The sequence below is a fragment of the Chelonia mydas genome, chromosome 2, assembly GCF_015237465.2.
Source record: "Chelonia mydas isolate rCheMyd1 chromosome 2, rCheMyd1.pri.v2, whole genome shotgun sequence".
In the NCBI taxonomy this organism is placed as follows: Eukaryota; Metazoa; Chordata; order Testudines; family Cheloniidae; genus Chelonia; species Chelonia mydas.
In genome coordinates, this window is record NC_057850.1 from 70,072,582 (window position 1) to 70,092,840 (window position 20,259).

Genomic DNA, 20,259 nt, shown 5'->3' on the forward strand with positions numbered 1-20,259 from the left:
TTTCTCACTTAATACTAAGGTGGTTAAAATGGTTTTTGCATGTGTATGTTAGTACTGTGCTGTATTCAACAGATGGCAATTTTTAAGTTTTATCATTTTCATTTTTTGTATTGGGATGTTTAAATTGAGGAGTAAAAATAATAAAAACCTTAATCAAAAATATGAAGACAGACCATAATCACCGTAATATATGTAATATAGAGATCTAATATTTGAGACGGTGAAAGCACAGGTGTTTTTTTTTTTTAAATGAGCATGGTCAGTTATGGTGCTAAGAGATTGAACAGCAGATCTGAAGAGACAGCTTGATGTTCCCAGGAAGATCAATGAATTTGAGAATTTTATTGATGATCCAAGCCTAAAATGAGCCTTGTAAAACATGATTTTAGAGGAGGACAAGCTGTTTGTTATAGGATGATTGACTATATTAGGTACTTATAGGGCACCAATCCGTGGTAACTACAATGCAGTATAGAAGATAGACTATGTTACATACATAGCACACTGGAAGACATTTTCCCTTCTTTGGTCATTTCTGAACAAACTTTCAGAAACCAAATATAACTGCTAACTTCATTCTCTATTGTCACTGTTTCTAAGAACGGATCTTTTTGGTTTGCAGAACATGCACCAACAATTAATGTTTTCTTTTTTCCCCTTTCCAAAATGCCATATGTACATGATTTGTAGAAGGGAAGAGTGGCTAAGATAAATGATCAAAGTGAAAATCAATAAATGCAAATCTGGAATAATGAAACAAGACTTAAAGCAAAATGGATCTCCAAGTCACTGAGTGGAAATTTTGGTTTAATGCACACAAACATAAATACTGGCCCTATTTTTCATTCTTTGAGCACCCACAGCTACCATTGACTTCTGCAGGTACTTTGGGTAGACAAAGAATGCAGGATTAGCTCCAATGAGATTGAGGCTAATGCGTATCTGTGAAATGAAACAGCAATGCAAGTGATTTAATAAGGAACCCTTTTCATTAGTAAATAGCGTGTTTTGCTATTTCATTGCTACTGAGAAACTACTGCAGAATTTTTTTTTATATCATCCAAAACTTTTGCTTGAGGCCTAAAAATACCCTAGGCTATACCAGAGGTGGAGATAGTACAAGTGGATGAATTTATGCAAGAAGCAGTGATTAAAAATCTTCCTGAATACAGTGTTCCTTTCCCCCCCCCCCATTTTGTAAAATAGGATATTTGTTGCGCAGGAGTGTATAACATTAGGCAACTGGAATGACTCAAAGTTAGGTAGGGTTCTTGTATTTTAGAGACCTCTTCTGTAATGCTTGACTAATATTGATTCTTTCCACGGCAGCCATGGTGCTTGGCCAGCAAACCTCAAATAGTACTTACTGAGGTGAGGGAATAGCAGACACTTCAATCTGGATGGACCTATGCACTTACACAAATCCCGATTGAAATCAATGGAGAATCATGCACAGATGCAGTTGCAGGATCAGCACCTAATTCAGTGTCTTTATTTTTAAATGAACTCAAATGTTAATTTACATTTATCTAGTTTTATACGCTGTGACAGGGTCGGGCCAGATGGCTATCGGAGAGTAATAGAAGGCAGATATATTAGCCCCAGGCTAAGTAGGTCCCTTTTCTCTGGGAAAGGTAACGGAAGGTTCCAGAACAATCAGGAACCTTCTGGAGACAATTAAGACAGACAGGCTGATTAGAACACCTGCAGCCAATCAAGAAGCTGCTAGAATCAATTAAGGCAGGCTAATCAGGGCACCTGGGTTTTAAAAAGGAGCTCACTTCAGTTTGTGGTGTGCGTGTGAGGAGCGGGGAGCAAGAGGCTCTAGGAGCTGAGAGTGAGAATGCGGACTGTTGGAGGACTGACGTGTACAAGCATTATCAGACACCAGGAGGAAGGTCCTATTGTGAGGATAAAGAAGGTGTTGGGAGGAGACCATGGGGAAGTAGCCCAGGGAGTTGTAGCTGTCGCAGAGCTGTTCCAGGAGGCACTCTAGACAGCTGCATTCCACAGGGCACTGGGCTGTAACCCGGAGTAGAGGGCGGGCCCGGGTTCCGCCCAAATCCTCCCAATTCCTGATCAGACACAGGAGGAGACAACCTGGACTGTGAATTCAGAAAAATGGCCAAGCCGAGGGCTGCCGTGAAGCTCCAAGGCGAGCAAATCCGCCAGTCAGCGCAATACCCACCAAGGTAGCGCAGGAACTTTGTCACAACGTGCACATACAAAATATAATTTCAAGCTTTTTAAGCACCATGTTTGAGAACTGAGAAGAATATTTTTTTTAAAAATCTAAATTTAAACTGAATTTAAATCTCACAGAAATGATGCAACCCAGAAGTCCTGTATTACAGTATTTGATTGAGAACAAGTTAATGAAATAAAGGCAGTAGTCAGAGGTATTAGTGAGTGTCATAAATATAAAGGGAAGGGTAAACACCTTTAAAATCCCTCCTGGCCAGAGGAAAAACCCTTTCACCTCTAAACGGTTAGGAAGCTAGGATAACCTCGCTGGCACCTGACCAAAATGACCAATATGGAGACAAGATACTTTCAAAGCTAGAGGGCGGGGGAACAAAGGTTCTCTCTGTCTGTGTGGTGCTTTTGCCAGGAACAGAAAAGGAATGGAGTCTTAGAACTTAGTAAGTAATCTAGTTAGATATGCGTTAGATTCTGTTTTGTTTAAATAGCTGATAAAATAAGCTGTGCTGAATGGAATGGATATTCCTGTTTTTGTGTCTTTTTGTAACTTAAGGTTTTGCCTAGAGGGATTCTCTATGTTTTGAATCTAATTACCTTGTAAGGTATTTACCATCCTGATTTTACAGAGGTGATTCTTTTTACTTTTTCTTCTATTAAAATTCTTCTTTTAAGAAACTGAATGCCTTTTCATTGTTCTTAAGATCCAAGGGTTTGGGTCTGTGGTCGCCTATACAAATTGGTGAGGATTTTTATCAAACCTTCCCCAGGAAAGGGGGTGTAACGTTTGGGAGGATTCTGGGGGGAAAGACGTTTCCAAATGGACTCTTTCCTAGTAACATACCAGTTAGACGTTTGGTGGTGGCAGCGAAAGTCCAAGGGCAAAAGGTAAAATAGTTTGTATCTTGGGGAAGTTTTAACCTAAGCTGGTAAAGTAAGCTTAGTAGGTTTTCATGCAGGTCCCCACATCTGTACCCCAGAGTTCAGAGTGGGGAAGGAACCTTGACAGTGAGACCACTGGTGGAGATGGCATCATGCTGTAGAATTTTCTTCACTAATAGTTCAGATATAGTCAACTGTTCAGGTTGGCCTGTTTTAAGGAAATAGCGCATGTTCCCACCAAGCATGGGGAAAAAAATCTTACTCCTCCACTTAAAGGGGGTAAATGAGTAGCAGTTATATATTTTGCATCTCAGAACATAACTAACCAAACCATTATATTCATAAATATTTTTCTCTCCCTTTGTATAATTCAACAGCATGAGAAATGGAAAAAACAATGCTTATTTCTGCTTTGTTTTGGCATCAGAATATAATATATTCAATATTACTTATTCATCTTAATAACTTATGGTGCACAAGGTAGGACAATTCCAGAGATATTTTACTGTAGAAGCTGGTTGTTTTAGATACAGATTTACTGAGCTTAACAACTGTATTCATCTGAGCCTATGCAATACTGGTGCAGACGTCTTCTTTCATCCTGTTGCAAACATTGAATAATGTACTACATCAGTCATATTTTCATCTTTAAAAAGATTCTTGTCTGAGTGCTTTGGGTGCAAAACACCTTATTTACAGCTTGTCATTTGATGTGTAAAGAAAGTATCCCACATCAGTGAAAAGGGTCTTCTTTTCATGCAGCTTCTGACTGGGAACTTGAGAATTCCATGAACTGATCTTTCTCCTTTCAGGCAGGCTGCTGCTGCTACAAGTCTGTGTATATATTCTGGCCTGCCTCCTGTTTTTACTGTTTTCTGTTGAGCTTCTTATTCCTTTTTTCCCCATTTTTGTGTGAGCTTCCAACTGGTTTCTCGTCCCCTGACCCTTCATTAACCAAATCTAACAGCACAGGGCTGACTCCCCACTGTTTTTCTCCTCATGTGTTCATTTACATAGGAACAAATGATGAGTCCAAAGAGAATGTAAAACTTTATGAAGTCTGAATGGTAGGACATAAAATCCTGTTGCATTCAATTTGCATAGGGGTAAAGAACTGTGCCAGGTGTAAGGAAATAGAGAATTGGATCCAAAACAGTTCAAATTGTGCTTAAGTGTCTGTGTGTGTGTATATGTGTGTGTTATATATATATATATATATATAAATAAATAAAATTCAGGCCAAATTAACCTTTATCCACACTTGTCTCTTTATCCTTCTAATGTCACAGCAGGCTCAACTTTACCTTTGAGCTTTATTTCTGTAAAGACATTAGTTGCCATTTCCAGTTTCTTTAGGTATAAATCAGTCAGCAGAGAGACTGTTAGTCCATTTTTCAGAGTGGTAGCCATGTTAGTCTGTATCCACAAAAACAAGGAGGAGTCCTTGTGGCACCTCAGAGATTAACAAATTTATTTGGGCATAAGCTTTCATGGGCTAAAACCCACTTCGTTATTAATCAAAAAAACAAAACCGGATCCAAAGATTTGGAGCATATGCGCACATTAAAGGCCCAGGTATCTAGAGTGTGTATGGTATGAGGGAGGGGAGAGTACAAGTGTGTATGTGGGAGAGAGTAAGACACACATTTTTGATTTTAAGGAAAATTCATAGATTTATCATTTTGTGCACCGTTTTTAGTCGCTGAGATAATATCAAAGAACTCTATATACTCTTAAAAGTATAGTAAAGGATTTTAGTTATAATGTATTCTTTAAGAAAAATTCTTACACAAGTAGCAATGAATTCTACAGTTATCCTCACTATGACTGCAACACATATAAGTAAGGTTCACCCTGCTTTTATTACAGCACTCATCATTTGCCCTGTTATTTCATCAACAATGCCCAACATGCTTGCTTTCTCTTTATGTTCTTCTGGTGTCCAGTGAATACCACTGTGGTTCTAGGCATCCCATTCTACCCACTGCTGCAATGTTATTTGTACATACTATTTCTTGTAAGGCATCATTTGAAAATCATTAACGCTGGTCAATAATATCATTGGGGCAATGCTGTGTGTGGAATTTTCGATACTCACTGATACTATGTTTTAAAGTCTGTGACTAAAGTTTGTGTAAACCAGGCATGTTGGGGGAAGGGGGGTCATAAACAGATTTTTTCTGAAAGAAAGGAAAGAGGCCATCACCTCAAACCAAGTGTGGCCAAATTCAGTGGGTTATTCATTTGTATCAGGAGTTGCAGGAAGATAACATTTACATTGTAAAATAGCAACAGGAAACATCACTAGGGAAAACACCACGTAACACTTTAATCAAGATGGAGTCGGCCCCCCAGAGGAGACAGGAGACTGAACCCCAGAGAATCAATTTGACCCTTGAAACAAAGGCAGATTTTAAGATATAAAGGACACACAGAGTTTGGATTACCTGAGGAGACAAGGAAAACCTGTGTGGGGATCCTGGCTAAGAGTTAGCCAGCTATTGCTGGGAAAGGAGGTTTGGTGCAGAAACTACCTTGAACAAAAACTGTAACTTGTTAAGTTAGGTCTTTGCTTTTGGAAAGTGTATTTTTACTTTTCTCTTTTTGTAACCATTTCCATCTTTATTCCTTCTACTTGGTATCACTTAAGCTATGTCCTTTTGTAAATAAACTATTTGTTCTATAAACCAACTCAGTGCTGTGTTTGAATGGCAGGGTGTGCTTACCTCAGTTAAGTTGATAAGCTGTTATGTACTGACTCTATAAGAAAAGCAGCAAACTTACCATCTTCTGTGAATGCACAATGGTAGGGGCTGGGCATGTGGGGAGCTTTGAGGAGCTTGGGGGATGGAGCTCACTGATTGATAGTTACTTTCTAGGCAAATTTTGAGCTGGGAAAGCCTGGAGGGGTTTGCTGGTGAGGAAGATGGCCTGGTGTGGAAGGGAGATGAGACACAGTCTAATCTCCAGCAAAGCTTACTCTTGCTGAGGCAGAGTGGCTCATAGCATTTGCACTGCTCTTTCATCAATAACATCCAGTATCCTTGCTTTCTCTTTATGTTCCTCTGCTGACTAAAAAACACCATGTTAAAGGCACATCTGCAATGGCTTTATCCTCTGATCAAGACTCTGTAGCTTTTAATTCTTTGTTACTGCTAACCAGCACATATAGTTGTTGTCATCTTAGCCTTATTCTATCCACAGCAGAATGACAGTAGCAACAAAGATACATCCAAGCATTCTGGGTTAGTCTGTCCTGATACTATAGTCCTGCAAAGGTTTCCTGTTTGTGTGTAGAGACATTTATCACTACATGATGCTGTGACCAAAAGAATGCCCACTGAGGTACCAGGCACAGTGGTTCATGTGTCAAGTTTGTTTCGAAAATGGTGGCAAACAAATGACGGTGCTATCAGTTCCTGAAGTGTGTGTGCCTGCCCAAAACAAGATCAATGTGTGCCTTGCAATATGGAGATAGAACTTTAACAGTTTTTCTTTGACATATAATACTAAATATCAAAGACTAACAATCCAGTCTGTGTATTCCACTTTGCTATGCCAGATTCTCTTGTCTTGTCTACTACATTTAAATCAAAAAGTCTTAATTACTACCCCTTAGTTGAATATGTGTGCTGGTTAAAAAAGAAATCAAAGATTTACAATAGTGCTTAGTGGAAGTAAACTTTATGGAAATAAGTCCCAAGCTGCAGGTGACAGAATGATTAGCTGCCCTGCTTTTGAAAGGATGATGAACCGCTTCTGTTCACTGTTGTTGAGCCAGAGTACGCAGAAAGAATATTTGCATTCCCACATACAGTGTGTATAATTGAAGAGAAGGCATTCTTTTGAACTTTTTCAGTCAGGCAATGCATTTTTCATACTTCAAAACATCTTGCTTTCAAACCAGCTTCATTTCAGCACAGTTAGCACCAGATATTTTAAACAAAATGAAACTTGAGATAAATGTACCAAAGATCAAAGATGTTTTCCCATTTTACATGACACATTGTATCTCTTAAGAAAGATAAGAGAAAAAAGGATGATTTTATTATTAGTGAACAACCTCTTATGGATTAAATTCACACAGTGGCTGAAAGACCGTGAAGGTCAGATCCTTCACCCAAATGTCCGGTCTATTATGCTAAGATCATTGTGTGAGTGAAGCAATCACATATAAAAAGGAAGGTGGGCAAGAAACAGATTTGATATGAAAGATAAAAATTACGCTTTTTGTATACAAATTTCACATTCCACCCCAAAGAGAAATACAGATTTTTTTATTTTATTTTTTGCCATCTAAGCAGTTTTTGCTTTGCAAGAATGAAACACTTGCATCACAGCATGGAGGAAAGGAAAAGATCAAATGGTAAATTCTTCTGATCAGATGCATGTAGACTCATAGCAAGGAGAATGTAGAAAAAGTTTCAGAGTAGCAGCCGTGTTAGTCTGTATTCGCAAAAAGAAAAGGAGGACTTGTGGCACCTTAGAGACTAACCAATTTATTTGAGCATAAGCTTTCGTGAGCTACAGCTCACTTCATCGGACGCATTCAGTAGAAAATATAGTGAGGAGATTTATATACACACAGAACATGAAAAAATGGGTGTTTACCATGCACACTGTAAGGAGAGTGATCACTTAAGATGAGATATTACCAGCAGGAGAGTGGGAGGGGGGCGGGTGGGAAAGAAAACCTTTTGTAGTGATAATCAAGGTGGGCCATTTCCAGCAGTTAACAAGAACGTCTGAGGAACAGTGGGGGGGGGGGGGAATAAACAAGGGGAAATAGTTTTACTTTGTATAATGACTCAACCACTCCCAGTCTCTATTCAAGCCTAAGTGAATTGTGTCTGATTTGCAAATTAATTCCAATTAAGCAGTCTCTTGTTGGAGTCTGTTTTTGAATTTTTTTTGTTGAAGAATAGCCACTTTTAGGTCAGAAATTGAGTGACCAGAGAGATGGAAGTGTTCTCTGACTGGTTTATGAATGTTATAATTCTTGACATCTGATTTGTGTCCATTTATTCTTTTACGTAGAGACTGTCCAGTTTGACCAATGTACATGGCAGAGGGGCATTGCTGGCACATGATGGCATATATCACATTGGTAGATGTGCAGGTGAATGAGCCTCTGATAGTGTGGCTGATGTGATTAGGCCCTATGATGGTGTCCCTGAATAAATATGTGGACACAGTTGAATGTAGAAAAAGGCATTTGAGTGGGCCTCTCCAAAACAAACACCTGAGGAACTTGTAGGGCTGCAAACATCATGTATGTTTGTGTTCTATTTTTGTGTGGTTTTGTCCACTGGCTTTTTAAGTAAACATAAAAATTAATTGACTTAGGTTTGCTGTAGGGTTTCGGTACCTACTGGCCATCTTAAATTTACCTATAGTTGAGGAACAGCAATAACAACTATGGGATAAGAACATCCTCTGGACGCATGATCAGAAATGTGGTGAGAGCAAGGTCATTCAGAAACTACCAGCTCATCACAGTCATTAATTATGGAGCCAGCAGAACTAGTCTAAATTAATAGCAGCAGAGTTAGTTGTTCTGCAGTGCTTAGTGGTTGCAACTAATTGAGATTTAATTGCGTTCACAAAATTATTATGATAATGAGACTCAGTTATATATATCCAGCAGACTAGTATCCATTCCACAGTCAGTCCAGACCAGTTCCCAACTCCTTCATCACAATTAAACCACTTTATGAAGGCCAGGAAAGAAAAAGATTTAGGATGAATATTTCTTTACTCAAAGATTTTTAAATTATAGAACATCCTCAGTCTTCAATGTATCTGAAATACCTGGCACACTTAAAGCCTTTTATAAAAATACATGAAATAGAAGGGACTTGAAGGCTAACAGACTTTCATTTGGAGACTTATTCCAATTTGTTGATATCAAAGTCTCATCTTATAGGTGTATTCATGGACCTCTGAGCTTTCAGAAGAATCGGTTCCATGACTTGATTTCAACTGCAGGAAGTTTGAAGAAATTTAGAGTGTAGTTCATTACTTTCTTCCAGTCAAAATACACTTTAAAAATGGACTTTGATTCTAACTTATCAGGATCTCAACTGTGTTTAAAAGTCCCTGCTAACAGAGATAACATTTAATAGCTTTTCCTTAATGAGGGCACAGACTCATTATTTTAGTGATTTTTTTTCTTTGTTGATGCCTAAATTGAGAGCCCATTTGTAAGGAGCCTGATTTTCAATGGTGCTCAGCAGTTCTTGCAGATTGGACCTTTTTAAAATAATTTCCAGTGGAGCATCCCAAAATGGAGGCACCCAAGTCACGAGTTACTTATTGATAACTTAGCCTGTCATATTTTTGTATATCTTCATGTAAAAGTGACTGTAATATGTCTGCACTTAACTGAAAGATATTCTGTAAACTAAAATGAAAATAATAACATAATTTCTTCATCGGCCATCAGTTTCACTATTCTAGTGTACTCTGCATACATCCCAGAATGCTTCTACAGTATTGAATAGTCACTTAATACTCATATAGCCATTCTCCCAATCCAGCTGCCATTAAAGATCCTGAAGAGCTGTGGGGGCAGGACCCAGGAAGAACAGATGACATAATAGGACAGGCAGTCAACTGTCACTTACATGGTAAACGGTCCTCTTGCCAGTCTTTGTCTCTGTTTTTCTTTGTTACCAGCAGGAGAGTGGGGTGGGAGGAAGTTTTGTTTCATGGTCTCTGTGTGTATATAATGTCTTCTGCAGTTTCCACGATATGCTATGCATCCGATGAAGTGAGCTGTAGCTCACGAAAGCTCATGCTCAAATAAACTGGTTAGTCTCTAAGGTGCCACAAGTACTCCTTTTCTTTTTACGAATACAGACTAACACGGCTGTTACTCTGAAACCTGTTTTTCTTTGAACTCTAATTTGGGCAGAAGTATTTGTCTACCCCACCATGATGAACCATACCATTGTTTTGCAGTGTTTTTAGTATGTTCCTCCCTGCCATGCTACATCAGCACTTCAAGAAGCAATGGTTTTTATTTTACCTATTTTACCACCCCAAAACTGGATCCATAATAGAAACTCTTAAATAATTTTTGCCTTCTGCCTGCTCTGTGGGGACCTGGGGACAGACACAGGGATGGGCAGGTAATCATTCCTAAGATTCTGACAATCATCACTTTGTCTAATTGACTGTATTGAGCTATAAACACTACAGCTAGACCCATTCCAACTAAGAATTGGAGTAGTAGCGACTGGTGTTAGTACAACCTGTTTATGCTTAAAGTGCAAAATCCTTAGCCACCAATACAATTGAGAGATGAAACAAACTAGAACATGGTCATCTCTGAACCATAACATGGAATCTCATTTGCTCCTAGTGGTGTCATGAACAATGATATGCCCACTGCTTGGTGCATTGATTCTCAAACTTTATTTTTTTTCCTGGTGCTCCACAGAACTAATCTTTAACATCCTGCAGATGGCTACATTTCATATCAGAACTTCTGGACATGGTTTATAACGCTAGCTGATCGGAGTGCCTCTTCCCACAATGATGGCTCTTTTTATCCCTTCTATCCTTAGACATTTTTAATTGTTTTGCTGAATTTGGCAGGGTCTGAGAGAGAAACTAGGGAAAGAAGAGAAGGCAGAGGAAACTGAGAAATCAAGGAGGGACCACAAACAAACCTTATATACAGACCATCTTAAACATACGTTATAGCAATGTAAACACTGAGTGCATTTATATTATGGTTTCATAAAACAGAAAATGCCAAATTCAAATCTGGTGTAACTCCCTTGAAGTCAATGGAATTACACCAGGGGATGAATATGGTTGATACTGATTAAATAATGGGTATTGTAAACTCACTTCCACATCCCATTTAAAGCAACTGATCACAATATGGGCACTTTTCTATGTTTATTCTAGCTACCCCTTTATTATAATAACAAGTGGAAATGTTTCCCATCTGCATACCGATTTTTTTTTTAATTAAAGAGAGAAGAGCTGGTTCTCTCACTTATTGCAGCTAACTTTTTACATGTTCATATATTCGAGAGATTTTGAGCACAAAAAGATAATAGTATATCGCTTTATGAGCTGCTGGAGTTGTACTATTTGTGTTACAGCTAATATATTTGGTACTCTATTGATAATCACCTTGCAACCAAGCAACTGAAAAAATATATTTGCACCTGCTACTTATGCAGAGACTGACATTCGGTGTCAATGTGGAGTATATTAGAAAGGCAGACAATGTTGGCTTTAACAATAATCCATTATTCAAATAGCACCATATACTTGGTGCAGAAAATAGAGTTTTAGTTTCATATATCATAATGAATGTGCTTAATATTTAACAAGCACGGTGGGAGAGTGAAACCCCCATATATTATTTTATTCTGAACCTCAGGCAGCCACCATTTTTCCACTTTGATTACCCAGTGAATGTGATAGGAAGACACAAATTGTTGCCTATAGCAGCATGAGAAAAATATTAGTGTCATATTTTTTTTAATAAAGATAAGCCAACCTGGTTCATCAAATACAGAGTACCATTTTTGAAGACCTATAAGTAGTCTTGGTGTCGTTTTGTCCTCTAGCTTTTCAAAAGGGGAATGTGCCACCTTACCCTTTTCTCAGCATTCTCAAAAGGACAATCTGATGGGTTGGGACAAGATGTAACTCCTAGAGGGCTAGTTTTCAAGCACCTCTATAAAATAGGTATTTGCATTTTGTTTTACTAGGGGAGACAGAGCTTGTGGAGTGGATCTACCTTGCTGTATTCTCATGCTCCAAAAACAGACACAACAAACTTCTTGTCAAGGACTCTGGGCAGTACAGAGCAAGAAGTAGTTTCCTGTACTAAGAACTAGAACTGCCACTAAAGGGAAAAATCAAAATTCACCCTCAGTTTTACTCATTTATTTCCTACTAAAATCAATGGTGTTGCATGAGTGCAACTGAAGGCAGAATATATCCTCTGTGCAGAAATAACTACTTGGTATGCACAAAAATAAAAGCTGTTCCTAACTAAATAAGATCTTAAGGCATCCTCCCCTCTGAACTTTTCATATTAATTTTTTTTTCAGAGCCTTTGTCTATTCAGTTTATAGAGCCTAATTATTATTTACATTAGGGCCCCTTTACGGAATGCTGGTAGTATAAAAGGGCCTTAAAATTGCTGTGTATGTAATTTAGACTCGGTCTTAAACTTATGCCTGCATTACATAAATACCTACCAGAGAAATGTAAGAAATGCCTTAGTGTACATGAGAATCAGGCCCATATATTCTAAACTCCATGGATTTTTTTTTCAGTTGCAAATAGAGTGCTGAATCTTTCAAACTTATATAGGACCACCACCTGAGGCAAGCTTTTATGCATTTCTTTGTTGGGCAACTTCATGGGCATGTTGCCTGTGAGTAACAAATATTTGAAACCGGAACAAAACACCTCAATTTGTGACTATGACATTAGCAAACCAAATTATTTCAATAAATTTTTAAAACATCCACATCTTCATGTCTATCTTCACCCTTCACCTCTAAATTGACATTTATAAAATCAGATAGTTAAATTATATGACATATTCCATATTTAAAAGCTCAAATGAACTGTCAAATAATCAGTCAACCAGTACTTGCAAAGCCACCTTCACATCTATTAGCTAATAGATTCACTGCTTGAATCAATTTGCAAACATGCCCCAAAGAAACAATTTACTGTAAACTAAAAGCACGCTCTTCATGTGATGTGTGTACATACAGACCTGTATTACATGGGAGCCACCGCATGGCAAGTATTACTGACAATACATCATGACTGTAATGTGGATGGACTTTGGGCAAAACTAGGTGGGTAACGTAGTGATGTTATTCTTCCACATTATGAACTACTAAAACATATGACTTGTCTGTATCTTTGACTAGAATTGCTGCTTCATAACACAACTATTGCCTACAGCGGATAGAATTAATAACAATCTTACCTTTTGTTTGAAAGATGCCAGAATGTATTGCACTGGCCAAGACGCTTCAGAAGCACTGCTGCTTTTGGCTGCTGTCAATCCCTCAACATTAATCTACAGTATTCTCTGGGCTAGCCTGATGGCTCGAATGTTGGGGGGTGGAATTGCAACAGGAATGTTGGCTGGCAAGTGACCGAGCTTCACCTTAGAAAGGACTTTGAATGCAGTCTGCTGGTTGGATCATCACTTTCCCTAGTATGACCCAGATACTCATGGAGGGTGTGACGAGAACACTGATTCACTGCTCCCTTCAAAAGCACTAATTTCCACGGATTACATTATAATATTTCTTTCCTCCTCTCAGATACATAGGGACAATGCTGCTTTCTTAATGTCTGATGCTGAGTTTTACTTTTGTTACAAGATAATACATTAATTAAAACTAATTATCTCTCTCCCATTAGTATTCATATCTTTCCTCCATAGACTTTCATCTTCTGGAAATATAAACCACAGATAATCCAGTTTTAGCGGGTGTGGGTTTGGTATATTTTACCAATAGAGGAGCAATTTTATACCAGAACACACTGAACGCCAGTTTAGCTGTCTATGGCTGAAAAAGTCTTGAAACTACAAAAGAATTATAAAATGTCCATGGAAGATCATCAGCCCTCTTATCACCTCTAGTCTTGTGTTTTTTTCAGTGCTTAAAACAGTTATAATTGGCTTTCTTCACCTTGTCTACTTGCCATATAATTTCAGGGATTAGCACACTGACTCTTCTATCAATTTGGTTTTATATGCTCACTCAATATACAAGTTAAAGGATGAGCTGAAATCTGTTTTTCTTTATTATGCCAACCCAGAGGAGTCCAAAATATATTACCTGTAAAGCTGCAAGTATCTTGTTTAATTTTAAAATATATTGGTATAAATAGCCACAGTTAGAGCAGATTCAAATGAAAACTCCAAATCCCAAACACCAGCGTATTTATCAGATTTTACATCTAGCTCTGAAATTTGTAATTGGCCCCTATTTTTACAGGAGGCTGTACTGAGAGCATAACATTTGAACACCCAGAAATTTGGAATGGATATGTGTCTGCTATTCAGAATGTGGCTATGGATCTGAATTTTCTAGAGCTGGTATTTGTAACTTTGGGTCGATTAGATTATTATCTGAATAAACATCAATAGAAGCCTGTAGTTGACTAGACTTATTGTATTCTCTCAGTTGTAGGGTGATGTTAGTTGGGGGTCATATTTTTGAATGGATATTGCTGTGAAGCCACCTAGGGCAGTGGCTTAGAAGTTAGAGTTCAGCCATTTATGGTTTGCTGCTTCAATGTATCGATTTGAAAATCACAATAGGATGGGTAATCATCATTGGCTCCAACAGCAGACCTTATTTTGGTTCAGAAATATCATTTGTAGTTCTAAGGTCCAATCTATGTACACTGCAACTTCTACCATGCTGAGGAATACGGCCACAGTGAGTGATATTCCTCAACACCATAACACCATGTCAACATAAACAGAATTAACCCATGTTATAACTATGGTCCTGAAACCTCCATCAGCCCTGCTAAAGCCTAACGCTGGAGCATGATTTGTAAGCACGATTTCATTCAAGACACTTTGTTGGCATGCCAAGCTCTAAACACTTCACTAAGGAGTAGGTATAATTTGTCCAAAATAAGGTTTTACATGTTCTTTGACATATTATCCCCTTTGTCCATTTCTTGCTGTTGTTCATTTTGACAGGCAGCAGTTTACTATATAACAGGATACTGTCTTCAGTAACACACAGGTCAGACCCATTTAAATAATGGCAATGAACCATGACCACAAAATACCATGTTGCAACTGTGTCCCCCATCACAGTAGGATGTATAGTGTAGCTGGAACCTACCAGTAAGTAGGCCATCAGACCCTCATGACTTGATGACATTTAACTTGTCTAAGTAATTTTTAACTTGTTCTTTTCCTATTTTAGCCTTTGCTCCTACCTCATTTTCACTTACATTCACTCTATTAGATGGCCAATTGCTACTAAACGTGTTGGTGAAAACCAAAACAAAAATGTCATTTTAGCACTTCTGCCATTTCCACATTTTCTGTTATTGTCCCCCGCTTCTCCCTTATTGAACAATGGGCCTACCCTGCCCTTAGTCTTCTTCTTGATTCTAATATATCTGTATAATGTTTTCTTGTTATCTTTTATGTTTCTAGCTAGTTTTATCTCATTTTGTCCCTTGGCCTTTCTAATTTTGTCCTGCATACTTATTCTATTTGCTTGTACTCTTCCTTTGTAACTTGTCCTAGTTTCCACTTTTTTGTAGGACTCTTTTTTGAGTTTCTGATCATTGAAGATCTCCTGTCTTTTCTTGTCTTGGTTTAATTATAAGGAGCAGTTTAGATTGACGGTGGCAAAACAAACTGGGATCCGGTGGGACAGCACCCTATACGCTGTGGCTGGAGTGGATGACTCCGCAGAGACCAGGATAGTGGCCTGTTCATTCCACAGCAAGACTGGCAGGGCCCTGAGTTGCATCACGATATTTACTGGGCATTTAATGACAGCGGTTGTTTTCACAGCATCTGTAAATTCAGGCATGCTTGCAAAATATGTTCTTGGGTCCATTCAGCCCATTCTTGCCAGAGAGGTAGGGAAAGGTCGCAGGGGGGAAACAGGATTGGATATGGGTCCAGTGCCAGCTACAGGATATGGATCAAGTATCAACTGGAGCGGGACAGTGAGGACAGAACACGAGCAGAGGAGAAGGATGGGCTGAAAGCAGTGAGATGGGCAAGGGTACCATTGCCAGTTAAGCCAGAGATGTGAAGGTTTCTCCTGTGGGATTACCTCAACAAAGCAGATGGGGCATATGTGTGGGAGGGGTTTACTGTGAGATTTTGGATCCTGTTTACAGGGACTAGGATATATGTGATGTCAAAATAATTGAATTGAGTGGTGGTGATGGGCCATGCTGTGCAGAAAAAGAGTATACAGGAGTTAAATGAGGGTAGGGTAGCAAGGCCATTCAAGCAATTACCTATAGAGAACTTGCAGGTTTCCCCCCTGAACTTGGTCCTAAAGAAGGCTCCGGAAGAATTATCGATTAATTTATCGCCTTTCATACCCATGAGGCAGCTCCATTAACAATGGAATAGACCCAGTTCTGTGTTCCATTTGCTATTCTTTCACTGATGAAGTTGTGTGCATAATTAGCTTGTGTGACCTGGACATGCTCATGGCTAAGTGTGAGATCAAGCCTGCTTTTCAACTGCTGCTGGTGCATCCATTGGACTTCAATCTTTTTGTGGGGGTTTCTTTTGAGGGACAATTTTATTTTGACAAGGTTATGCCCATGGGCTGTGCAATACCCTGTTCAGAATTTGAAAAAAAATAGTATAATGTTGCACTGGGCAGTGATGCAAGCAGCTGGTCTATGCCAAATAATGCATTACTTAGATGATTTTTTGTTTTTAGGCCAGGCAGGGTTGGATGACTTTGTTCACCTGTTGGACACATTTCAGGCCCTGGCTAAACAGATGGGGGTACCACTAGCAGAGGAAAAAAGAGAGGGCCCTTCCACTACATTGACTTACCTGGAGATTGAGCTAGAAACAAGGGCGGGCATATCACAGTGCCCTCAGGATAAGGTTCAGGAGCTATTCCATTTGTTTCAGAGAGCTATACGAGCCAAAAAAATCACAATCTGAGAGCTGGAATCTATTATGGGGCACCGTAACTTTGCCTGCAGGGTTGTTGCCCCAGGACAGGCATTGGCCACAACATGCGTAGCAAGGCCACTCCATTTCATATGAGTTACTAGAGCAATGAAGGAAGACTTGAATGTGTGGGAACAGTTTTTAAGCCAATTTAAGGGGGTATATTTATGGAGAGAGGAATAGTTATTAGAGGTGGTTTGAAAATTCATTCGGATGCTTCAGGGGGTACGGGCTTTGGGGTATTTTACCAGGGCAGGTGCTGTGCCCAGAAATGGCCTACCCTCTGATGCAAAATGGGATAGTGCACGACATGACTTTCCTGGAATTTTTCTCCACATTGCTTGCTGTGGTTATTTGGGGACCAGAGCTGGATAATAAAGCCTGTGCTTCTGAAGCAACAACATGGCAGTGGCACATGTTATCAATCACCAAACTTCCAGATCACACAGGATTATGAGGTTAGTGAGGACATTTGGGCTACAGTGTTTAAGCCTTAACATCTGTTTTTCTTCCAAGTATGTGCACGGGGTTTGATAATGGCCTAGCAGACGCCTTGTCTCATTTTCAGTTTGACAGATTGCAGGAGCTTGCACCAGGAGCCAGCAAGGAACATGAGCAGATGCCACTAGCGCTATGGAGCCTTGGTGTATGATGATGTTAGTGGTGCAACGATTTCTTGCAATTTCAGGATCTGGAACCCTGGGCACCACTATGGCCCATTACAGAGGAATGTGTGCTGCAGTATATGGTGTCATTGACCACCTGGCAACTAGTGTCCTCAATGATCTTCGCGTGGCAGTTGGGGCAGTGGAGTTATTTTGGTGGATGGGGTTCACCTGCCGAACTTGGGGTGAAGATACATTGTTCGCCGATATAAAGGGGGGGCAGTGGGAGATGGGAGTTCACTTGTCAGATTTGGGTTCCAACACATTTTTGACTGATATAAAAGATGGCACTGGGAGATGTCTGGGAACCAGCTGGGTTTGGTGAGGAGGCAGCCAAACTAATTGCTGGTTCCCCTTGTGTCATAAATATAAAGGGAAGGGAAGCCACCTTTCTGTATACAGTGCTATAAAATCTCTCCTGGCCAGAGGCAAAATCCTTTCACCTGTAAAGGGTTAAGAAGCTAAGGTAACCCCGCTGACACCTGACCCAAAATGGCCAACGAGGGGACAAGATTCTTTCAAATCTGGATGGGATGGGAACAAAGGGTTTGGGCAGTCTGTATGATGCTTTTGCCGGGAACAGATCAGGAATGCAGTCTTACAACTCCTGTAAAGTTAGTAAGTAATCTGTCTAGAAAATGCGTTAGATTTTCTTTTGTTTAATGACTTGTAAAATAAGCTGTGCTGGAGGGAATGTATATTCCTGTTTTTGTGTCTTTTTGTAACTTAAGGTTTTGCCTAGAGGGATTCTCTGTTTTGAATCTGATTAGCCTGTAAAGTATTGACCCTCCTGATTTTACAGAGGTGATTCTTTTACCTTTTCTTTAAATAAAATTCTTCTTTTAAGAACCTGATTGATTTTTCATTGTTCTTAAGATCCAAGGGTTTGGGTCTGTGTTCACCTGTACCAATTGGTGAGGATTCTTATTAAGGCTTCCCCAGGAAAGGGGATGTAGGGGCTGGGGAGATATTTGGGGGGAAGACATCTCCAAGTGGTCTCTTTCCCTGTTCTTTGTTTAAAACGCTTGGTGGCAGCAGCATACTGTTCAAGGACAAGGCAAAGTTTGTACCTTGAGGAAGTTTTTAACCTAAGTTGGTAAGAATAAGTTTAGGGGGTCTTTCATGCAGGTCCCCACATCTGTATCCTAGAGTTCAGAGTGGGGAAGGAACCTTGACATCTTGTGTCAGATGTCCAGTGCAGGTACTCGATAGGGAAAGTACACATTGATTGGATAAATGGCTTGGTAAAGGACTTCAAAATGAGGTATTGGTTAAAGGAATGCAATGAGGGGAGGCCATTCGGAACCCCTATGAATGGTATGGGAGGAAGCCAACCCCCTTTTTCTTATAGCCCACCTTAACCCTCCTAATACAGGGGTGGGATGGATGGTAAAGTCCCAGCAGTGAGTTGGCAGAAGCCCCCCCCCCCCAGGTAATTAAAGAATAAACATGGGGTTACCTACACTGTACACTTTTATTTTCCAGGTAGTTCCAGACATCTAATAATAAAGTTTCGGCCCGATTAAAACCATATCAAGTGTCTCCTGTGCTTCTTTTGGTACAGCCAGATAGCAAGGTGTGTTTTACAGTTGTTGCGCTGAACCAGTGAGTGAATGAAACCCCTGAAAGTTAGAAATAAAGACTTCCCTTTTAAAAAAAAGATTGTTTGCCATCCAAGTGAATGAGCTGTGTTACGTTCTACCCATCATCTCATGGGATTGCTATCCCTATCTTTGTGGAATCTGTTTTTGATAGCAAAGTTAATGACATCAGAAAAAACTCAATTATAGGATCTGAGGTTAATTGTGTATTAACTCAAAAGTTATCAATGCCATAATGTTTCCTCTTTATTCATTTTCATGTGCCTTTAATTTTGGGTCCGTGTCAACGCATTGTGTCTCTCCTAGACCTCATTATATTGAGATGCCATGTATATGATGGGTCATATAGATGGCATATATATGCCAGATATATATGGGTCAACTGCACCTTCTGCTGTAAGCTTTGCCCTAAATTTTCAAAAGTGACTAATGATTTGTGGTGCCCCATTTTTAGCCTGATTTTCAGAGGGTGGATGTATAGCTCCTTTTGAAAAATCACTTCTGGGTGTTACAAGTTGCACAGAGAAAATCAGTAGTCCCTTTTGAAAGTTAAACCTCTGGATGAAAATCTTGGCCCTAATGAAGTCAATAGATCCAGGACTTCACTCTCTGCTGGTTAGGGGCCTTTGTAACTGAATCATTTTAGATCACATTTTGTTATGATGCAGTGCATGAACTGGCAATTTGGCTGCAATGTTTTCCTAATACCTGAATTTAATATAGTCAGCTTTTTAGGCACAGCATGGATTGAAAACCAAGAAACCTAAAACAGGTAGTTTGGATCACTTTACAGAATATTCTTGTGCTATGTAGCAAGGAAAATATGTTTAAAACAAACCAAACAAGATGAAGTGTCAATTGCAAATAAGTTGAGGGGAAATAAATAATATAAGAAGATTCCTTGAGTAGCTCTAATCTGCTCTTGACAAGGTCACTTTTACAAATGAAGAGAAATAGAAGTATAGTGCAATCACAATAACACAAACTACCACACAAGAGCATGGAAGTCATTTTATTGTACAAGGAAAAAGAAAGAAATGTTGAAGCATGAATCTTTCCAAGACTACAGATAAAGAGTTGGAAATGATTCATTAGTCTCAGTATTTCAGAATACTGTATAATTACCACAACTCCCAAACAATTAGGGTCCTTGTGATGTCAGTTCCATTATCGTCATAAAGTTCAACCACGCCAACTTGATTTCACAATGCTCTGA